This window comes from Dipodomys merriami, unplaced genomic scaffold (genome assembly GCF_024711535.1).
Source record: "Dipodomys merriami isolate MVZ:Mamm:240054 unplaced genomic scaffold, mDipMer1.0.p SCAF_2, whole genome shotgun sequence".
NCBI lineage: Eukaryota > Metazoa > Chordata > Mammalia > Rodentia > Heteromyidae > Dipodomys > Dipodomys merriami.
In genome coordinates, this window is record NW_027203381.1 from 81,062,280 (window position 1) to 81,072,629 (window position 10,350).

The window sequence follows — 10,350 nt, forward strand, 5'->3', positions numbered from 1 at the left end:
TGTGGTGGCATTTAAATATATATGATGCCACAAATCCCATGTAGGAGGACTCAAGTATCCTACAGAACATATCCACAGACACTCAAGGCCCTGAAGCATTGAGAGTGGGTTTATTCACCAGAAATCTATCCATTATCATTCTTTTCCTGCCTCTAAACACTTCAAAAATCTATTGAAATAAATATAACTGGGAGAAAAAAATCTCATTATCAATGCCTGTCGTGAATCTTGCCAAATGTATCATCCAATATTGAATGTCACATTATAGTTCAATCCAACGAGTAGAAACATGTTTCAAAAACAGTTTGGGAGAGAGCAATCAATTTTAACTTGTTGGATCTTAATGTGTTTTTTTTTATGAATGATTATAAATAGAGCAACTCACTGCAGGGGACTTTTTTCTCAAAGCTTATGGATTAAAAGCAATATGTAGCTAACCTACTCTTTTTATTCTTGCATAAATAAGAATGTGAGGTTTTCATTGCCAAAGAAACATAGTTTGTTGTGCTTTTGAGTCCCTCCTTAGTTTTTTTTTTAACCACTTCTAAAACCTTTATTTTGTTGTTGTTATGCTGGTCTTGGGGCTTGAACCCAAAGTCTAGGCACTATCCTTGAGCTTTTATTTTGCTCAAGGTTAGTGGTTTTTTTTTTTTGTTTTTTGTTTTTTGTTTTTTGGGTCCGCTTGTGGGGCCTGAATTCTCCCTCAGCTCTTCAGCTCAAGGCTAGTGCTCTACCACTTGAGCCACAGCGCCACTTCCGGCTTTTTTCTTTTTGCTTATGTGGTGCTGAGGAATCGAACCCAGGGCCTCAGGCATGCAAGGCAAGCACTCTACCACTGAGCCACCTTCCCAGCCCCTCAAGGTTAGTGTTCTACCCCTTGAGCCACAGGTCTACTTTTGACTTTGGGGTTAGTTAATTGGAAATAAGATTCCCTTGGGCTTTCTGTCTGATCTCAGCTTCCTAAGTAGCTGCTAGGATTATAGGTGAGACCCAATGGTGCCCATACCTTTCTTTTTAAAAAATGAGATGTCCATGATTAAATAGAGTTTTTAAATGGGAAAGGATAGGACAGAAAATGTGAAGGATTACAAAAGTCCACATCATTATGAAATTTATTAAAAGACTAAAAATATACTTTATGAATTATAAAGTATGACTTTTAAGTACCATTTTTTTTCAGTTTCCTAGTTTCTAGGACAGAAACCTTGGATGATCTTGCTCCCTTCCTTTCCTTCCCTTTCCTTCCCTTCCCTTCCCTTCCCTTCCCTTCCCTTCCCTTCCCTTCCCTTTCCTTCCTTCCTCCCCTCTTTCCCTCCCTCCCTCCCTCCCTCCCTCCCTCCCTCCCTTCCTCCCTCCCTTCCTTCCTTCCTTCCTTCCTTCCTTCCTTCCTTCCTTCCTTCCTTCCTTCCTTCCTTCCTTCCTTCCTTCCTTCCTTCCTTCCTTTCTTCCTCATTCTCCTAGACACACAAAGTATTTTATTTTCAATGTAAGTAAGCAGTTCAATAATTCCAATTAAGCAAATGATTTTTGCATGTGTCTATATGTTTCTTCTTTGCCTTTGTTCCTTTGCAATTATTCTTTCAATTGTTCATCAATTTTCTAGTGAGCACTGACTATGCTGTCACTGTTACAGACATTAGTATTCTGCAAAAACTTAAAAATCTAGGGGCTGGGAAGGTGGCTCAGTGGTAGAGCGCTTGCCTTGCATGCATGAGGCCTTGGGTTCGATTCCCCAACACCACATAAGCAAAAAGAAAAAAAGCCGGAATTGGCGCTGTGGCTCAAGTGGCAGAGCACTAGCCTTGAGCTGAAGAGCTGAAGGACAGCCCCCAGGCCCAGAGTTCAGGCCCCACGACCAGACCCCCCCCCAAAAAAATCTAATACATAACACAAAGGAGAAGATTAAAATTTGCAAGTATTACATTAAAGCTGGGTGCTGTTGGCTCAATCTGTCATCCTAGCTACTCAGGAGGCTGAGATCTAAGGATCATGGTATAAAGTCAGCTGGGGCAGGAAAGTCTGAGACTCTTCTCTCCAATGAATCAGCAAAAAGACTAACATTCAAACAGTAGAATGTTAGCCATGAGTGAAAATGCCAAACAAGAGTTTGAAGCCCTGTGTTCAAGCCTTGGTACTGACACCGGCACTGCCCCCCATGACAATTCAATAATCACAGCATAAATTTAACTTGGAAGTCTTGTTTGATCCAATAACCTTTTCTAATAAACTTTTATCTTCATTGCATAGTTTCTACCCTACAACCAATAAAATAATATTTTGTTTAGTTATTATTTTGTCCTATTTACTATGCTCTTATTACTTTACTATATCCTTATTCTTATTCATCCATACAGACCTGGGGGTATTATAACCATATTATAAACACTAAATGTCTCCCTTTCCCATTTCCTCCATGAAGAACAAATTCTGCCATGAACGTTTATTTATTTAGGTATTTAAAATTTTTATCACATATTATGCATATTATGTATGATATTTGTTTATACATCTTGATAAATTTGTAATCAAAGCATATGTGAATACCTGGTATTTATCTCTTTGATTCAACATGGTGTTATCAAGATTCATTCATGTTGTCAAATAATGGCTGTCATTCATTTTTTTTGTTTCACTATGATATTTTATACAAATACACTACAGCTTTTACTATGTGAACAGTTTTTATAGCACAGTTTTTGCTATGTGAATGTTTTCCCTTGATATTTATACATATATCTCCTGAATATACCTAGTAAATGGGCTGAAGGGATATAGCTTCAAGAATACAAATTGTTGGATTATATGGGAATGCATGGGTTTGACTTTAAAACATACTGCCAAAAGTGTGGAAAGTGACAGAATCAATTTGTACTCCCACAAAAAATGTGTAAGAAATTATGTTGTTCAGACAACACTTGTCAATACCAGAATTATTAATTTTTAGCAATTGATTATGTGTGAAATATTTCTTGAATTCAAGAATTTATTCATGTCTTTTCATTACTAGCTCAGTTGAGCATCTTTTCAGATGTTTCTGTTTTCCTGTGTTTTATGTTTTGTGATGCAAGATTTTATTCACTTTCTTTTGCCTTTTGTCTTTCCTTGGTACTGTTTTGCAAGTATTCTTTACACATTCTTGAAACAAAAGTTTGGATCCTTTTTCATTTATGTATGTGGCAAATATCTTCTCCCAGGGTAGACATTACTTTTTAAACATCTAAAGAATATCTTTTGATGAACACAAATTTCTTAAATCTAATTTTCAACCTTTTTTCTTTTTTTATAAATTGATTTTTGAATTAACATACATTTTTATCACAGAGGATTTTTGTTGGGATAATTTCACATTTGCATACAGTGTACATCTTTATCTCTTCCAAATATATAATGAACATTATATATTGTTACTTATTTATGTCTCTCTGATGAGCCTTTCCCTACTTCAAAGCTAGGAAGAAGTTAAAGTTTATTTTATTACATGTTTCAGTGTTTTTCCTTTGACATAAAGCTCTTAACTATACATAGTGTATTTATGGAATAATTTATTTTTTATATATTTATGTGTTCATTTATTGTGCCAATACCGGGGCTTAAACTCAGTGCCTTATACTCTTGCTTGCTCCTTGGCTTTTCTGCTCATAACTGGCACCACTTGAGCCACACTTTCACTTCTGAATTTTTGGTGACTAAGAATCTCATAGACTTTTCTTCCTGGGCTGGCTTTGAACTCAGGTCTATAGGCACGAGACACTAACATCTGGATACCCAGTTTGTGTGTGTGTGTGTGTGTGTGTGTGTGTGTGTGTGTGTGTGTGCAATGTACATGGTACAAGTGCATCCCATGTCTTTTTCTAATAAATAATCATGTAATTCCATTTGCTGACAATCATTTCTTTTTACAGTAATCATGCTACCTTTGACATAGATCCAAATGTAATTTATTCATGGATCTCTTTGAATTCTTCCCAGGTCTGATATCTCTGCACTGAGGTTAGAGTTTTTATTATACTATTAACATGCTTATTAAAAGAAACATGTTAAATTACAGAGGGTCATGCATTGCCTAATGATGAAAGTGAGTTATGAATTACATATTATGAGTACTCCCAATCTTTGAGCCTGAGGGCCACCCAGAAGATAAAAAAAGATTAAACAATATATAATGCTATGAAAGTGGTTTTAAATGTATCTCTTTTTTCTCTCTCTCTTTATTTCCTAAGGACAAACTCCCGGTGGTGAAATGACTGAGCCAGTGGGTACAAAAGACTTTTAAAGGTTTTGAGATGTACAGCTTAAATGCTTTCCAAAAGCGCACACACATTTATTTTGTGGCAAAGAGCCCTGCATTTCTAGGTTTGCACCAGGGGCGTTCGAAGTCTTTTCTCCACGTTGTTCTGGCAACCTTCCTTGCCACCTCCCCTGCACCAATCCTAGGCTCAAGCCACTAAGAGGCGGTAGATTCTCTCTCCGGCTGTCAACACCTGCTAAAACAGCATCGAATAGCACCAGCTGCTAGCTTGCCAGATGCAAAATAACAATGCGGGGTGCTTCCATACTTCAGAGGGGGTTCTCTTTATTTTTATCACTGATATACATATTCTAGCTAGCTTACCCTTTCTACACTTACAATTATAGCTTGTCCTGTCCAGCTCACTGGCCATATCTATACTCAGATGACAATTTTCTCAGCAAGAGCTTACAAGACTGACTGTGCCATTTAAAATGGCAGCCCACCCTCACCTTCAATTCCCTCCGTGCCCCTCGACTGCTCTGTTTTCCTCATATCATTGATAGCTCTGCATCTGTCTTTCCTCCAGTGGAATCAGGAACTTAGCTTTGCTTTGTTCACAGATGTACTCGCAGAAAACTCCAATGATACTTCCAATGTGGTCAATGATACTTCAAATGTGGTAGATTCTTTGTAATTCTCTGTGAATATGATTATAAACCAAGCACATAAGGGTTACTCAATATTTGTGCTGGACGACTTTAAGGGGCCCACACGTTGTACTCAACATTTTTTTGGTGTCTGGCCTACAGGAGTTCCAGGAATAGTTGAAGCCCTGGGTTGTCACACAGGAATTGCTGGTCAAAGACAAAATTACTTTCAGGAACCAATGTTTTAGTAAAGTTGTAATTTAACTTTGATGCACTAAGGTTTTTATCTATATGATTTTGGAGAAGACCTGAAATGAGAAATGCACTGCTTTATGCAGAAACACTCTCTGTTATTAAATAGAAGCTCAGTAGAATGTTAACTGTCATCTTGGTACTGATTTGCTTTCTTCTTCTGTTCTTGCCACCAATTCAGATTGCTGAGAGTATTGCAAAGGTTACTTTACTATTACTTCCCAAATCCCTTGACAAACAAAAAGGACAATTTAATAATGTATCATCAACTATTATTTTTAAGATTGCAGGCACTGTCATATATATATATAAATGTATATATATATATATATATATATATATATATATATATATATGTATACAGTCACCACAGAGTAACTTAGAAAATACCCACACTAAATAAAAAATACAGTCTTTGCACCCTCCTCCCCCGCCCTAGACCTCAATATTATAGAAGCTGCTATGGAAGTTGTACATTGTCTCTGAAGCAGATGGAGAAGCCTTATTGTGCTTACTTCTATCAGGGCCTTCGAAGGTGTCACTGGATATCTTATTTGGAAACAAAATTCCCAATTTGCTAAAGGTATGTTCATTCAGTCATATTTAACTAAGTCACTAGGTTTAACAAAACTATGGAATATTAGTGTTGGAAAGGAACTTAATGTCTATGAGCCTCATTCTATAAATGAAGAAACAACCAAACAATATATGCTTGTAGTTATGTGATCATTAGTCAGAAGTATTATATTGCCATTAACTCAGTTCTCCTAAGTAAAAATGCATTATATTCCTGCTTTCAAATACATTGTCTCAAATTTAATTATGTGCCATTCTCTTCTCTACATGCTGGAACTATGGCTATAAACCATGAAGACAAGACTCCCATCTAATTTCTCTAAGAATATATCATTTCCCCACACTAAATATGGTTTCATGTTTGCTTCAATTTTCTGCTTGCAAAGTCATATCTATCTCTACAATCCATTGTTTTTCATTCTCTTCTTTGCTTATTCCTCTATCTCCTCCATATTAAAGATTGCTTCATATTTATTTTAAAAGATCTCTGGAAATGAGGTAAAATAACTAAGGATTAAAGAATAAAAGTAGCCAAGCACAATCTTGAAGTCATTTTTTTTTTTTTTGTGCTTGTTGTGGGGCTTGAACTCTGGGCCTGGGTGCTGTCCCTCAGCTCTTCAGCTCAAGGCTAGCACTCTACCACTTGAGCTACAGTGCCACTTCTGGTTTTCTAGTGGATTTTTGGAGATAAGAGTCTCACAGTTTTCCTCCTAGGCTGGCTTTGAACCCCAATCCTCAGATCTCAGCCTCCTGAGTAGCTAGGATTACAGGCCATTGGTGCCTGGCCTGAAATCATATTTATGTCTCATTGAAAAACAAAATTTTAGTATATTTTTATTTGTGTGTACTTCTCCTTTTTTCCAAAATATTTAAAGTGGCTTATACAATGTGCAATATAATGTGAATGCAAAGGAAAAATAAAGATAAGGGAAATATAATTAGAAAAATATGTGGAATTCTGTTGAAGTCTCAGTGAAGATAAGATACAAGATACATTTCTTCCAGCCATTCTGTACTCTTTGTATATGCTCCACATTTTATCTGAACTTTCTGGGAGCAAATGAGAGTACAGAAGACACTGTATGAAAGGAAATGTACTCATTACCTGACTCATGTAATTATAATCCCTCTCTATATCACCTCTATAATAATAATAATAAAGTAAGTTTAATTAAATAAATAACGAAACTATTATATGATTGAGAAAGATAATAAAATGAAAGATGTTGATTCTCAGAAGTTATTACTTTTACTATAATTTTGAAAGTTTCCCATATCATTATAAAAAATACTGTGCAGTATATACAATATCCTTAGCAGTATATGTTTACAATATGGTAGCCAGTGTGGTCATTCACCCATAAGTGCTAGCTAGGTACTTTTAGCTAGGTAGGTACACATCTTATATAGAAAGCATTGGCAATAAAACCTCTGAAAATATACGGACAGTAAATAAAAAAATTAAAATGATAATTGTGCACCCGGAATCTGTTCACATGCAGAGATTTCTGCACTGTGGCCTGTGAATTCTATAGAGATACTAGTTTTTGGCTTCATGAAAGCAGTCAGATATGGGGAGATGAGCTAGGGGATGCCTTGAAGAAGAGCACTGGAGAATTTAAATGGACATCAATATCAGGATGTGAAGAAAAAATTTTTTGAGCGGCAAGATATTCATTGTGCTATGTGTAGCTTTATTTACCCAGCAAATATTTTCGTAATGGCTACTGTATAGTATAATTAGAGATATAATGAATAACAAGAAGACTTTATCCCTGAACTTTCTTTTTGTGAATATTCTTATCATCTTTAGGTAGTTGTACAAAGGGGTTGTTATTCAACAAAGCCATTTATGAATACAGTGAGTCTTGATCAATGTCACCCCTTTCAACAGACCCAACCCAACCTACCCCTTCCCTCACTTTTCTTAATTTTTAGGGCATGTAATTAATTCTTTTTGCCATTTAACAGTTTATTATACTATGCTTATCCTTGATCTTATGAAGTTTATAATTCAGTGAAAATAAACATTAGTGTGGCAGACTATGTATTGTCACCAAAACTACTCCTCTTTTTGTTGCACAGGTGACCTTTGCTGACCACCATGCTGTTAGGTGTTGTCATGTGCTGAGCCCTAATCAACTGAATGTGAATGGAAGTTATGGCTGGTCCTTTCTCACATGATCCTTCCTGATCCTCCCCTCCCTCCCCTCCTCTCCCCTCCCCTTCCTTCTCCTCTTCTCTCTTCTCCTCTCCTCTCCTCTACTTCCCCCCCTCTATCTCTATATATAAAATGTTCATACACAGTGACAGAGAAGTCAGAGTGGCCAACAGCCTGGGTTCTTGAATGATTGTGTGGAACAGAAAATATAGCCACTAACTTAGCCCATCTATCCTTACAGCTTAATGGGTTTATACTAGAACAGTGAATAAAGCAAACTATTATTACAGTTTGTTTCCTTTCCTTTAAAAATAGTAAAAATGTAATTTCTGTACAAGGTGCTGTGGTAGAAAAATACAATGTATTGTGGGGTGCCAGAGAAGGGAAACTCAAGGAGCCCAGCAAAGGCTTCCTGGAGGAAATGACTTACCCACTAGACTAGATAGATGTTAAGGATGGACAAACCTGGAGACAGAAGAAGGAAGAGAGGAGACAAAATAGGAAAACAAGGAAAAGGGAACAGTGGGAACAAAAGAAGTAGAAAAGAAATGAAGGCAGTTCAGAGTTCTTGCATCTAGTAAAAAGTGGTAAGATGAATGACAATGAGAGTAAAGAGGTAACTCCAAAGATCTCAAGGAGAAAATGGCATTTGACTGGTCCTTTTTCTTGTACCCTGAGTAAATCAACTGTGACCTGGACACCAGGTCATGGATGTGAAGAGTAGACATATTTAAGAACCATTGATGTACAAGTCGTTATGTCAAAAACAAACTTTACAACTTTGGTGGGGGGAGAGGAGGAGTGGGGAGGATTGGGTGGGGGGGTGGGGAGAGGATGGGAAGGGATGGGAAGGGTAAACAAAGGAGGAGGCTACAATGCTTGATAAGAAATGTACTCATTATCTTGCCCATGTAATTGTATCCCCTCTGTACAGTATTTTCACAATAAAAAATAAAATAAATTGTAGATTGAACAAGACTTGGTGAATGACTTGATGTGGGAGATAAGAGAGTGAGAGAAAGAAGGAAAAATAATTTCCAGTTTCCTGGCTTGGACAGCTGTTCGAATCATGGTATCTTGAACTGGGGAAATAGAGCAGAAACAGTTGGGAATTGCTGGAAAGCACAAGGATAATTTTGGACACACTGACTTTAAATTCACACGAGACATTCGATTCTGGCAAAGCACTGGCCAGTGAATTAGAATTTTGTGAGTGAAATTTGCCTATAAATCCTACTTGTGAGATATCAGCATTAGACCACAACTGAAGTAGCTGAGAGTACTACGGAGGGTGTATGCAGGGAGAGGAAAAGTGGATGTAGGCTGGAACAATGGAACACACTTCCAGGTAACAGAGTAGCAGAAGAAAAGTAGATAGTACAGGGGGAGCCAAAGGGGCCAAAATAAAGCAAGGGTGTATGACATTGTGGAAGCCAAGGTGATGGAGGGCTTGCAGCTACATGATAGGCCAGTATTTGTCAGTGAACATTGAATGTTGAAAGCTGGGTCAGAAGAGTGAAATACTGCCAAGAACACAGATTCTCCTACAACCCTTAGATGCCTGGGCATCATTGTATTAAAGTCATCAACCTGCATACAAAGCCTAGGAGAGAGATTTATAAACAATACAGCTTAGTTTTTCAAAGCATGGACTCTAGCCAGAATCCCTGGTTTGAATCCTGCCTCAGTGAGTGGAATGCTACTCAGAGGTATGATTCTGGAAAGCTGTGAATATTTCTTGCTTTCTCAAATTCCTCATTTTTAAATGAATAGTTCTTTTTTTTTCAGTAAGCTGTGGTGGTGATGATAAAAGGAGTCATAAATATAAAATAGATAAGTGCCTGGAATTAGGAAAATGCTTAGAGACATATATTAGAAGCTTGAAAAAAGTTACCTGAAGGTATTGATAAAACAAAGGTATTGATAATACATGCCATAATGATACATGACTGGAATCTTATGCATCAGTTCCACAATATCCCATTTTCCTTCAGTTTTCTACAAGGTGTTCAGGGCAAGCAAGCACTCCTTCCTCAGGTTTCTTCAAGTCCAAATCTGATTCCAAAAGGTTGTGCCAGAAAAGGGCCATTTGTCAGGGGTGAATGGAATGATAATTTGCTGAGTCATTGCCTTTGTCATGGAGGAGTAGCTTCTCACCGGAAAAGTCCCCTACAATTCTCCTCTTTCATCTCATCAAGCTTCCAGCACCAAATACGTGTGCAGTTATTGCTGTTCACATAGAGAGACCCTGGAACTCGGTGTCTAGTAAGCAGAAAGGGACCATACCATGTGGTATAGACAAACTTTATTAAAACATCATACACTTATATAGGGCATAGGAGTTTAGAAGGTAAGGCTATAGTCAGAGGCCAATCACAGGACAGAAAGATGACCTTAAACAATTCTTGGGGAATGTGGACGATTAGCAACCTTTAATCAGCAATTGGGAAGAGTGGTTCAAGGTAATAAAAGAGAAAGCAGGG